The sequence below is a fragment of the Taeniopygia guttata genome, chromosome 3 (assembly GCF_048771995.1).
Source record: "Taeniopygia guttata chromosome 3, bTaeGut7.mat, whole genome shotgun sequence".
NCBI classification, from domain to species: Eukaryota; Metazoa; Chordata; class Aves; order Passeriformes; family Estrildidae; genus Taeniopygia; species Taeniopygia guttata.
Window position 1 is genome coordinate 95,607,625 of NC_133027.1, and position 13,859 is coordinate 95,621,483.

Sequence of the window (13,859 nt, forward strand, 5' to 3'; positions counted from 1 at the left end):
ACCATGGTCATGTCCAGGGAAAACAGCTTGTGTTCCTGACCATGCCCTTGAAAGAAGAGCAGCAATACAGACACAGCATTTGCCCCCAGCTCAGGGCAGCAGCTTCTCTAACTAGCCCACCGTGACTGTCTGTGCTGCTGGGCCTGTGGGGTTTGTCAGGGCACACAGGATTCAACCTGAATTACCTCCATGAAGCACAGCTGTCACGAGCCTCAGTGCACGAGGACCCAGGAGCTGGTCCTGGAAATCACTGACCCAGGACATGGAAAGCTTTCAGCAATTGTGCCTATCCTGGAATAGACTGTGCCATGTGCATCCATTTCTCTTAAAAACGTTCTCCTAGAAAAAGAAGGTTTCTCCTGAAAAAGACTTTCCCTGGGGAAGAGGCATCAGGAAGGGTTTGAGAGGGAGGAGAACTTCCAATAGCACAGGGAAGCAGATGTACAAGTTTTTTTCTTGTTTGTTTTTTTTTTGTTTGTTTCAGTGGTGGTGGAGGTGTTTAATTAAAGAAGAGGGTGCAGGAAGGGCCATGAGGTTTGTTATAAATTCTCACCAGGCTGAACAAAGACACCAGGCCATGGGTCAGGGAACTCTTGTTTTTACTGTGTAGTCATTCAACTCCAGCAGCCAGCCCACTATTGAGACTCAAAAGGTGTTGACTAACAAGCCCTTAAATTTGTACAATAGGCTTCCACATGTGGTGGCTAACAAGCCTTTAATTTACTGCCATAAACTTACAAGTCCTCAAAATAAACTTCTCAAAGGTGCTGGCTCACAAGTCACAAAACACTTTCACAAGCTCTCCACCTCCACAAAAAACAGTCTGGAGTATAGAAAAGAAAATGACAGTGTTTTGCCCAAGCAAAGCAAGGGAGAAGAGAAATAATGGTGGAGAAGAGAGAACAGAGAATATCATCAGTTCATGTAAATGGTCTGGAGCTGGGGCAAACAGTGAGAGTGAAAGAGAGGGGAAAAAAGAGAGTGAGGTGCTCTGACCCACTTCCTTTCATTGTTAGTCTGGTACAGGCCTTTTCTCTAAGCCAGATTTTTCTCACCATTTTGTTCACATGTAGCACAGTCAGCCCTTGGAACCCTCCTCCAGGGAGTGAGTCCAGGGTGAGACCTGAGCACAAGCGTCCAGGCAGAGGAGGAAGTTGGCTCAGTTCAGCACTGCCCCACCTCCACAGGACCCTCTCTTCTAGTTACAGCCTTCCTGCCACAGCAGTCAGAATGTTGTATTATGCCTGGTGCTTCGCTAGTGCACAGCTGGAAACAAACTGAAGTGCATAAAAGTGCTGTAACATACAATCCAGTGCAGAAGGACTTCAAATCGATCTGTATGCTTCTATTCCTCTGAGCTCAGATTACATACTCAAAATAAATGCTAAGTGGACTAAATTAATCCTGTGCTCCTGTCTTTTCATTCCACCTCTTCTTCTACTCTAGTGGATAGCCTTATAAACATGCACAAATGTGCAAAACATCCCTGGGAACTACATCCTCAAACCTGCCCTCTTCACCATGTTCTTTTGGACTCTCATACTCTGTCATAGTTTCATGTGCTACTGAAAATGCCTGTTATTACAGATTATTGTATGCTGGCCACAGGAAATGTTTTAAAAATCTCAACGATCATTTTCTATGGGCTTTTTTCCTGCTTGCACAGATCAATCAGATTTCCATCAAATAAATCTGCTGCCATGGGACTTCTACAGGTTTCGGTTCTCAGTATTTTCCTCTGTGATTCAATCAATTTGACCCTAATGCTTAGGCTCATTTCAGTGATTAGTAAGTCTCCTATTGAGTGTAACTGGGTAGACCCTGGGCACAGTTCAGATTTGCAACTAATGTACAGAATGATTTGTTACAGATAATGTTGCAGAACAATTTAATTGATTCCTTTATGCTCACCATCTTGCTGAGATAGACCATGTCTTCCCAAATTTACTTTTTATTTTGGAAATTATATGGGCACCTCATTGACCTCTATCTTACTTGGAAGTTAAAGCTGGCCCCAGTGATAAGTCAGGCTGGCGTGAATGGAGCCTTTGCTCTCTGATCTTTTCTGAGAATTAGATAAAAAATGTATGGTGGCACACCACAGCCTTCTTCCATGTCCCTTTTCATATTTCTAGGTGATATTGCCTGGAGCAGAATCAGCTACTCTAATCTTTTCAGGCTCTTCCTTCTCTACTATATTTGCCCCCCAAAAAAGCTGTTGATCAGGAGAAGGCATTATGATGTGCCTGACTTCAGCACATGGGAGTTTGGTTTTGGTCAGTGTCACCAGTGCAGGTGCTGGACAAACCCAAGTGGCTCTGCCACCTGTAGAGAGGATGTTCCCTGGGGACAATAGGGAAAAAACCCTGAGGTGCCCAGAGACAAGACAAAGGGGAAGGGGATCTTTGCCTGCATTTGGGTGGTAATGCAGCCTTGAATGCCTAAGGCACACGTGGCACTCAATGAAATAATCCACATGTGCTTGATGAGCAAAAATAAAATAAGTAGGGTTCTGAGACAAGTGTCAGCTAACAGACTGTTATTTACCTCTCCCAAGGAAATTAGGTAGTGAATCAAAGCATGTAGATGTGTACTTTTCCCACTGTATTGCTTTGTTTCATTCTCACAAACCACAAGAATGTTAGAGCTGAAAACTGAAATGAAGAGGTGTCTTTATTAATAGTCTTTTAATGGTGCAGGAACAGCTGTTAATACTTTGAAAGAGAAAAAGTGAAAATGTGAAAATGGACCCATTAATGCATGAAGAGAGGCAAAGAAATCAATGAGGGATCTCCAGTGGTTGAGTTGCTGGCCTGCTTTTTCATCTCCTTTTTTTAATTGGTCCTTAACAGAGAGAGTGGTACGGACAATTGGAAAGGAATAGAAGCTTGGCCAATACAGCTGCTAATGAAGGCCAGGTAAGGAAATACTTTGTTCAACTCTGTGATAGGTTGGGATCAGCAGATCTGGACAATATGCTTCCCAGGTTTTTAATTTAGCTAATGAATTGACTCTGTCGCTGGCAATTAATTTTGAAAAGTGGAGGAAGACCAAGGTAGTCTCAAAGGATGTGGGGGGGGGGGGATTAAATACAGTGCTAACCTTTACTGTGGAGGGGGAAAGTCACATTGGTAGGTCTGCATTTCAGCATCAGCAAAAAAGTGAAAGAGAACAAGTCAGACAGGGGACTTCTGTGGAAGCACAGTGAGGTGTGAGAGGTGAGGATGTGGCACCCATGGAAGGCACATTCTGCTGATAAAAGACTCACAAACCTCAAGCTTTAAGATATCCATGCTAGGAAAAATGTATTACCTGTTTGGGATCTAATTTCGACTGTTTAGATGTTGGGAAAGACTCAGTAAATTTCACATATCCACATTCTAGCAAATCTCTGCCAGAACTTCCTAGGAAATATTACTGGGGTAATAGACCTGAGCAATACCATGCAGCCTCAAAATCAGTCAGAAGACTCTTGGAAATAGAGTACTGTGTGTGAAAGATGGGTTTTTAATAGACTGAGCAAGCATCAGAAATTGCTTTGCTCTAGCACTTCTGCTTGTACTTAGCTGAGAATATAAACAGTCAGCTCCTTAGGCAACACTGCTTTGGGAAGGCTTCACAACAGCCAAATGTGGAGATCTGGATTTGGACAGGCATATCAGAGTGTCACCAAAGCAAAAGGAGAAAATTACCGTTGAGGAATAAAGCCAAGCTATCTACAAGGAGATCATGTGTAGGAACAATGTTTTTCAGCTAGATATTGGAAAGAAATAGTGACTACTGATTATTAGTACTCCTGGTGGTGTGTAGAGGGACATGTCATTTATGTTTTCCCTCTTCCACTAAATTCCCACTAAAAGTCATCTGTTATCCGTGCTCTGGGTGGGATGTTAGATCCAAGGTGTGGTGGCAAGACCTCAAGACAAAGTGTCTGTGCACAGTTATTTCAAAGAGACAGCTGAGGATGGGGACTATTTCTAGATAAAATTTTTGGTGTCTAGACACATCAGTTTGGAAGGAAGAATACAGAGGGTGTAGGCAATGAGGCTGGTGGTGCGTATTTTGCTTGGGATGTGTAGGAAGAGAGCAAACTTCAAGGAGAAACATCTTTAGTCCCTCCACGTAGTGCAGTCTTGCTTCCTAAGCCTGCTGAGCTAAACTGCCTGACAGACACCTTAGGCCACCAGGATGCAGCTGCCAGCCCAGCCTGTGCTTTGGTAGATCTTCCCTCACTAGGGTTAGGCTGGACAACTGTTGATCAATTACCATCCAATGCATGAAAGGCATGGGCTGAAATCCTTATTCACTGCCTTGATGCTCACAGTCCAGAGCTTGTAACTGAGGGGCCAGACCTGAAAGCCTGTAAATATCCACTTTACTGACTTCAATGAAGCTACTTTGGATTTACACTAATGAGGCAGAAAGTAGATTGTGGCTCTTGCTCATCGCTTTGTAATCACTCTGGCTCCCTGAGACAAAGGCAGTGAATCAACAATGCTCATTATTTCATTTACTGCTTTGCTTAAGCCACATGTCCTTTCTTTAGCTATTGAGTGTTTCTAAAGTAGCCTTCCATTTGCCAAGATAAAGCATAATAGCCTCTTTTATTACCTTGGATTTTTGTCTTCCTCATCATGTCAATTAGTGTTTGCATTTTAACAGAGATCCTGCCTGAAAGCATTCTATCCTCTAATGTCACAATTAGTGTTTCTTTCTGTTGGACCAATTATAGGTGATAATGTTACTATTTGACAGTGTTTGTGTTCTAATTAAGTGCCTGATTGTAAATTTGGTTCTCAATTCCAGTAAAGCTGCTTCTTTTTCATAGGTTATTCCCTAGCCACAGCTATATACAGATCCCTGGAATTATGCATGGAAAATAAAAATAGATGAGTCACCACTTATATGAAATATTTTCTCACTTTCATTCAGATTCATCTTTCCTCTTTTGTTATTGAGCACCCTGAGCATTTTTTCTTATTTGGTGAGAATCTTTATCAAGGACAGAGCATGCCACAGATAAAAGTAGAATGGAGCTTCTGAATGACAAGTTTAATCCATCACTGAAAGCTCCTGCTTTCAAGTGTCAGCCATGAACCACTGATTGTTAATATCACCCAGCACCAGGGTGCATCACTACAACTGTTTTGCCCATTAAGAAAAACAAACAAATCAAGGCTGAGTGTCAGGTTATAAAATGGGAAACCTCATCCTATAAAGCAGGACTGGGGACAAAAATGAATAAGATTAATTACTGTGTTCATAATGGGGGAAATGCCATTCTCATTTATATATATATATATATATGTATGTATATTATTCCATCTTGGCACTACATAGAACTACTTATATTTGGCACTAAGTAGAACAGCATGGGGACATTTGAGAGCATTACTTGTCCTGTAATTCTGCTTGCCCCACCTTGCATAAATGAAGGGATCTGCTCCTAAATCTGCACCAGTTTGCAAGTTTGGATACTGGTGTGCACAAGAAAGTTTATAAAGTTCATGTGTAAGAAGTATGCTGGAAGCAACACACATTTGTGCAGAGTGTGTTGTGATTTTCATACCTTGCAGGATCCAACACATCACCAACAGAGTGTGATCTTTTTCCCTGATCACCTGAATGAGCAATACACAGGCACAAATACAATCTTGCCTTGCTTCAGTGCCCTCAAGTGAATTGTGCTTACACGAGGGAACAGGCCAATTTTATGGCATTTGAAGTGATGGTTGAGATTTCAAAAGCAGTCAAGCTAGCTAAAACATTCCTGTTTCACAGATACCAAAGGATCTTGCAGTGGAATTCTGTATCTGGGAAGGAGTTTCTCCAAGAGGACTCAGCTGATCACATTAATTCAAAAGAACTATATTGTGAAAAGGAAAGTGTTCCATCATCATGTAATGTCCCAGTGTGGAGCCTGGTCCTGTACTGACTGACACAAACTGCAGTTCATGGAAACAGAGCCTTGCTGGAAAGCTCTTGGTGAGGCTTTGCTTCTGCACTGCCAAGAGCTTTTGCTGCTCAGATACTCTTGAGGCAGCTCCAAACTGGGTCTTGTCTTCTCCCAAAGACATTTATCAGAACAGATTGCAGAACCAATGAAGTTTTGGACACAGGATCCCTGTCTCTGGATCCTGCAGAGGAAAAGCAACCTGTAGCTCAGCTTCCGTGACTTATCAGATCTGGTACTAAATCACTTTATTGCTTAGGGGATTTTCCCTGTAGGTGCTCTGGATTTATAATACACTTTTTTAGGGTTTTAGTTGAACATCTAGCTAAAACATACAGACATGCTTGTGGAAAGATTTCGAAGCACAACCTCCTTTTACTTTCAGTACAAGGAAATAATAAAATACTGTACACATTTTTCTGTCTCTCTTCCCTTACTGTTCTCATAGGTTCTCAGGTGTTTGATATGCTCAGGAGTCCTCTTGAGGTCATGGCTTTTCCTCTGAAACACAGAAACTGCCTTCCTTGAGTAGCTATATCCCTTCTCTGTTAGCTAGTCCTCCTCTCAAGAAGGACATGCTGCCTTCCTCCTTCCTGTCTAAATTTCATATGCCTGAATTTCTTCTCCATTTTGTACAGGTTGTTGTGCTTTGTGGTTTTCAAGGCTTCTACTGACTTTGAACCACCTGTCTGGGATTGTGAACAGCCCACTCTGTGCCCATGATACATTGGAATGCATATCACATATGTCCCAGGTATTTGTGCTTTTGCTGTTTCAGAGCATCAGCCAAACCACCTTCTTAGTACACAGACATGCTCGCCCCAAAATTGCTTTCTGCTTTCTAGGCTCATGGCATGACACCTCAGTGGGGTTTGAAACAATTTTTGAATTCCTTATAGGCAGTAGGGCTCCTGTATCTTATTCTCTGGAAATGGAATAAGTTCACTGGAGGTCTTTGGATTATTATGTTAGGAACACAGGTCACATCTTAACTTATTGCAAATTGAGTGAAAAAGACATTTTCTGAGAGGTGACCTTAAATTCAGCTGGTGTATACAACTGACCATTTCATTTGATGTTTGTTGTGTTATCAAAGAAACATGATTTTTCCAATTTCAAAGCAAAAAATACTCACAGTTATTTACCTTCTGTCTGTGAGGCTAATTTAATGCTGAGTCGAGCACTGTGAGAGAAGTAATGAGCAGTAAGTGCATATGCAAGAAACTTTAGGGAGTGGACTTCTCAGTTTGCTGATAAGGTGGCATTTAGGGCTGACAGCAGAATCAGCAAAGTGCTTAAAAAATGATGAACCCACTGCACTTAGGAGTTGCTTTTCCTCATTAATTTTCAAATGTACTCCTTCTCCAAAACTCAGTAACTGCCCAAGAGGGGGTGACTGTAGGGACTGTAGCCAACCTCAGCTGTTGGCAGGTGGCAAGGCATGGTAGTGTAAAGAATTATTGGAAAATAAGTAGTCATATTGCCTTTCTGTGTGACAGATCTGTCAAATTTCCATTTGCCTTTGCTCTAAACTTTTTAGGTTGTATGAAAAGGGCAGTAATACTCAACTGCAGATGATTTTCTTTCATTTCTGAAAAATGCAATGCTGTTGCATTGGAACATGTTTGTGTTACTCAGTAGTGACTGCAGTGCCTATCTTCAAATGGGAAAATGTTGGCTGGGGGCCTAATTTTTGTATGCAATGAACAAATGTCTTTGCCATTAGCTTCAGTGAGATTGTTGCTCAGCATCTGTGAGGTGCTACTCTGCGCTCCCAGATGTTGCTGATGTCAGCTTTAGGCACCCTTCCAAACACAGGAGGGTTTTTTATTAAAAACCTCAAAAATTATGGAATGACCTAATTGTAAATATAGTATTTAATTCCATTGTAAATTCCGAAAAAAAATCAAAGTTCTGTATATTGCAGAGTGTAATGGAAACTGTCCTCAGGAGTCCTCTTCAAAAGCCTGCCAATTTTAATGAAGCAGTTGGTTTCAGATAAATTAGAAATATATTATCTCCCAGGGGAGATAAAACATACAGACATGCTTGTGGAAAGATTTCCGGGAGATAATAGGTTGAAGAAGGCAGAGATCTGTTTCACTGTTTCTCTTGGTGCAGCATGGCTATGAAGCCCCACCGTGCTGATTTGGTATTGTTTCACAGGTGCTTTGACACATGTACAGGAGGAACTGTGCTAGCAGGGCCACAGATCTCCGAGACAAAGCTGAGGAAGTTCAGCAGCTCTTCTGCTTGAAGCACTGGTGATTCTGAGAACTGAAGGAAGACCATGTGGTTCTGGAATAATATATGATAAAGGAATCCTGCCCTCATCCTTAGATTACTTATCCTTTCTTGGCTAAAATTTCTTCTGCTTGAGTGTCTACAAAAATGAAACTCATTGCCTGTGTACGACATGAACTGAGGTTTACTGAAGTCTAAGAGTTCCTGAGGTACATCTGCCAGGCACTAGTATTTGCTTGAAGCAGCATTTTGTTAATATCTTCAAGGTCTTGGCTTAAAAAAGCCTCTAGAATCATCCATTGAGACATGCAGACATATTTGCAATTGCTTCTGGTATTTAAATAGGCACAGATGCTAGAAGTTAAAAAACTGTGCATCCATCCTCTGTAGTAATTCCTAGGAATTCAGTGATGCCCTCTGGTTCTCTTTTCCTATGGCAAACAAAATGATAGGGCATAAAACAAATGACAAATATACACAGATCTTTCAGGTAATGCAGAAAAAGCCCATTTAATAGAGAACTGAGTCTTTTCAAGAAAGTACTGCAGCTTTGTATGATGACATTCTTAGTGATTAAAGAGGGTGTTTTATAAAATCTGCATAATCAGGCTGGTATTCTGTCTGAAATGACCCTTTTAGTCATATTTCTATTCCATGGGAAGCTTTAATAGTAACAAGCATAAACTAGCTAGGGTAAACCTTGAATTTACTGTTATTAATAGGTTTCAATCTGCTGCAATATCATTCCATGTCTCTCCAGGCAATTAAAGTTGTTTCTTGCTTTTAAAGGAGCTTTAATGGGTGCAGCCAATGGACCATCTATTATCATGAATGAACTCAGTTACTATCTTAGTCACAATCAATATTTGCTTACACCAAGTTGGGAAAAATACTGGAAGCTTGGAGAGTGCTTAAATGGCTGCTGATGTTAAGACAGCAGGAAAGCTTGAGAGTACTGAGAAATGTACCCTTAAGTAAGTGCAGTTTGTCTTGATATTTCTGTAGTCATCCAGGAAATAAGTGCTGATGATCATCTTTTCTGACACTGGTACTGCAAATTTGCATCAAGGAGATAAAGAATTACTTAATCTCTCAGTGGGGAAAGGTTAAAAATTAACTCGTTATTTCCCTGATACGACAAAGAATGTGTTCTAAGAAGCAAATTCACTACAAAATGCTCTGCAAATAAGCCAAGCAGACAAATATTCATGTTCATACACGTGACTGGCCTAAGTGGGAAAGCCACTGGTAGACAGTGTCTCTGGGCTGAGGCCAACCAGCTCTTTAAGAACTTAGCAGGGAAATATTGTGCCCCACAGGGATGGCTTTGCTTCCCCTGCAGAGCACAGGCAGCATGCTGGGGCCAGAAGGATCAATAGTCTCAGAAGGGGCTGAGGAGCAAATTTCATCAGAACCACGTCAACAGCCTCCCACATGAGTCTGCTTCATCATCCCATCTGATGACTTAATCACTCCAGAGGGGAGCTATTTGGTGATTCCAGTGTTGGAAAGCAAGTCCAGACTTTTTGAGCTCCATGTTACTTTTTCTCTGATTGAGTCACTTAACATTTCTGCTTCAGTTTCCAGTTTTAAAAACTGGCTACATGCTCTGGGAATTGAAAGGTGGCTAGGAAGAGAGAAACTGAAAGAGTAGAAAAAACTGTCAAAATAAGTTCCAGGCTCTAGGACAACTTTCCCTTTCCCTTTCCCTTTCCCTTTCCCTTTCCCTTTCCCTTTCCCTTTCCTTAGTACAGTAAGGCTATCTTCAGGGCAGTCAGAATGTTTGTCCTGGAAGATCCTCAATGGGAGAGCCTGAAAACCTCCACCTTTTCCAGGTTTTACTGCCTTAGATGATTAAGGTTGCCTTTGCTTTAGCAAAGCCATGAAAGGCTGACCTATATTTCAAAACGGGTTAGGATACAATTAATTTCTTTGGGCCCTGCTTGGAAGACATCCCAGAGTATCCACAGAGCCTGCCAAGCAAGCCATCAACAAAAGATTACAGATTTCTGATGGAGAGGTTTGTTTATGGTCTATTCCCTACATTGTGATAGAATCATTCTGGCCAGGTGAAAGGAAGGCAAGAGCTTCCAATTAATCATTTGCACTTCACAAATGAATTGTTAAAGTAACAATGGGTCAGTCATTTATTCTTACTGAATCTTAATTATCTGACTTGAAAATGAGCTGAGATCACTGTTGTATGCCTGGCATACAGTTGAGATACTGTTGCAAGTACTAATTTGTATCATACTTTGCAAAGATGTGAAAAGCTTAGCTGGATTCAAAGGGTGAAAAAACTGATGTCAGAAAAATGCATCCAGGTCAATTAAAAAGAAAGTTGTGGCTTCCTCAGAACCCCTCAGACATCAGCTTTGGGCACAGATAAGTGTGACCCCAGGAAATCATTCTGCAGGTCCTCTGAGACTGACTGACAGCCCTGAGGATAAAGAGCACTGGCCAAACCAAAACATCAAAAAATGGTTTGATTTATTCAGACTGAAACAAACAGGTAAAGAAAGGAGAACAGTTTTCCAGTATGAAGTACTCCCTTATTCCCCTCTTCCATTTCCTCTCATCAATCATTTCAACCAAATAAAATGTCACGTTGTTTTTAGGTTGGTTTTCTTTGTCCTTCTATATCAAACCATAAGGGTAAATATTTTAGTGAAACATTCTCTTCGGGGAAACAGCAAACAAATAATTTTAACCTTCAGTCAGAAATGTCTGTTGCTAACAAATCACTTATTAACATCGGTTCATAATCAGATTTTGACTGACCTAAATCTGCATTTTTCAAGAAGTGCAATATTCAAACAGAAAAGTGTCCAACCCTAAACTGGCAGCTTCTCTCTGGCCTCTGAATGAGATCTGTTCCCTCTTTTCCAAACATTTAGCATGAACAAGAGATTCAATTCTATGTCATCTATGCATTAAACTTGAGTACAACCAGTGTGAAAAAGTTTATTTTCACAGGTCAGTGCAAAGTCTAGCCATGCAGAATGCTCACACAGTTTATTAGAAGTGCTGGGAACTTCTTGAACATTTGTTAACCACATCCACTATTAAGGCAAACTCTACTGAATGTTTGTGTAGGCATCCAAGCAAGAAAACAATAAAATCCAGTTGAAACAAGAAATAACTCTATTTTAATTGCATGTTGAATTGCACCATTTCGGTGCATCCCTTCCTGATTGCTTTATCATATTAACAACAGAGACCAACCAAAAACCCCCAAACAACAACAGAAGGAAACCTGCTTCCCTACACAGTTATTTCTCTTACTATCCCAAACAAATCATCATATACTTTGCTATCATATTTGCTTGTTTTAAAGCAATTTAAGCTTCTGTTGCATTCTGCACTTGCTTTTCTCAGGCTCTAATCCAGAGAGGTGCAGAGCAAGCTCAGCTGCCTCCTGAAGCTGAGACAAGGCCCTTGGAGATTAGGACTTCTGAGACTGTTTTCTTTCCATTCACTTCAGACTTACAAGTCTTTGTTTTTCATCTTTCTCTAAAGTTACTTTAATTAAAATGAAACAAGTCAGAAAATCCCACATTTCTCCACAGCAAGGTCCAAAATAGCCTTGTCTCTGTGTTTGCTTACTAGGTCCTCCTAGGAGTTAGGCTTCCAATTTAAGAGCACATTGTATTCATGTGAAGGGAGAATGGAAATTTCCACTCTAAGAATTTTCCTTAGAATGTTTCAGTTGGGAACAGTTCTGCATAAAAGAACAAATTTGCCATGGAAGAAAGTGCAACTTTCATCTTCCTAATACACATATTCTTTGACATCCAAGCAAATTGCACAGAAATAATACGTTGCCAATGTTGAAAAGCTGTGCTTCTATCCCAGTGCCAGATGATGGGGAGGTGGGAGTGAGGCACAGTGGTGGTGAAAAGCCACTCTGAATCTCAGGTGCATCAGGCCAGGCTTTGTTGGTGGACACAGGGAAACAACACCACCCACAGCATTGGTGAGGCCTCGTTTCTGATACCACAGTTCCTGCCACCTCTGTTCCAAGCAGAGAATCTGAAGGTAGAAGGGGTGAAGAGAAAGAGTTCTTTCCTCAGCAACAGAAGATCTATCTTACAAAAAGAGAAAAAAATAACTTGGCTTGCTTGGCCTAGTGAAACAAGACCGGAGATGGGAGAAAATGACTCTGTATAGATATATCGAGGAGTAAGTATTGGGGAGGGAGGAGGACTATTTAACCTAAAGGATAATGCTGGAACAAGATCAAATGGATGTAAATTGGTCATGAATAAATTTTGACTGGAAATTGGGAAGTTTTCCAACCATCAGAAGAATGACATCCTGGAATAGCCTTTCAAATAGAGTGGTGATGGGCAGAAACTTCAATTTAAACTTGTGATATGAGTCCTTGAAACACCAAGTGGGTTTGAAAAAAAAAGGTGTTGCCACATTATATGTTTACATAAAATTTATTCCATGCTCTGGAGCTTCTACTGATTACCTGCCAGGAACAGAAAGAATTGTTTCCATTTCATACATAATTTTGATTCTAAGGCTGTACTGATTTTGGCTGGGATAGAGTTAATTTTCTGCTTCGTAGCTTATGAGTGCTGTTTTGGATTTAGGATGAGGGTAATGTTGATAACACACTGATGTTTTAGTTGTTGCTAGGAAGTCTAATTCTAAAAATCAAGGAGTTTACAGTTTCCTGTGCTCTGCCAGTGAGGAGAACAAGAAGCTGGGAGGGAGAACAGCCAGGACAGCTGACAAAAACTGGCCACAGGGATATTCCATAACATTGAATGTCATGCTCAGTGTATAAACTGGGAGAAGTTGGGTCAGGAGGGATCAATTGCTGCCAGGGGATGAGCTGGGCATTGGTCAGGGGGTGGTGAGCAATTGTGTTGGGCATCACTTGTTTCTCCTGGGTTTTATCTTTCTCTGCTTCTCTTTTCCATTATTATTGTTGTTGTTGTTATTGTTATTGTTGGCGGTAATATTACAATTATTATTACTATTTGTTATTATTATGGTTTTTATTATGTTTTATTATTATGGGGATTTTTGTTTCAATTATTAAACTGCTCCTAACTCACAAGATTTGAATCTTTTTTTCCAATTCCCCACCCTGTGGGGGACAGGTGGAGTGAGTGAGCACTTTTGTGGTGCTCAGTTGCCTGCTGGGTTTAAACCATGACATGAGCTTTTTTCCTTCTTTGCCCTAAGTATCAGGAGGAAGCAGAGGTAGATGCACACACATTAAAAGCTTCCAGGTGGCTTTGATGATATAATTGTCCACATGCCTGAGTTTCTACTGATCTAATGTCAATGGCTAATTTTCTCTAGTTCAGTTTTTACTCAGGAGCTGTGCACCACCAAAGACCATCTGAGAATTTAATCTAACATATCCTGAATATTATTCTATGCAAAATATTATTGACAAAGTCAATCTATTGCTTTCTTCTTATCCTAGATGATGGCTGCAGCTGAAAAACTTTGATGACAGTCTAAGACTCCTGATAGGGCATGAAAAGTGTTCTGTGTCAGGCTGGTGGAGTAAGACCAAGTAGTCATTTCACAGTGCTCAGGCCGAGTAATCAGGATACAGGTCCTCCTGTGAGTCCTGACACTTTGAAACACAAAAGATGATAAACTGATGTTGATAGTGCTACAAGAATGCTTCTTG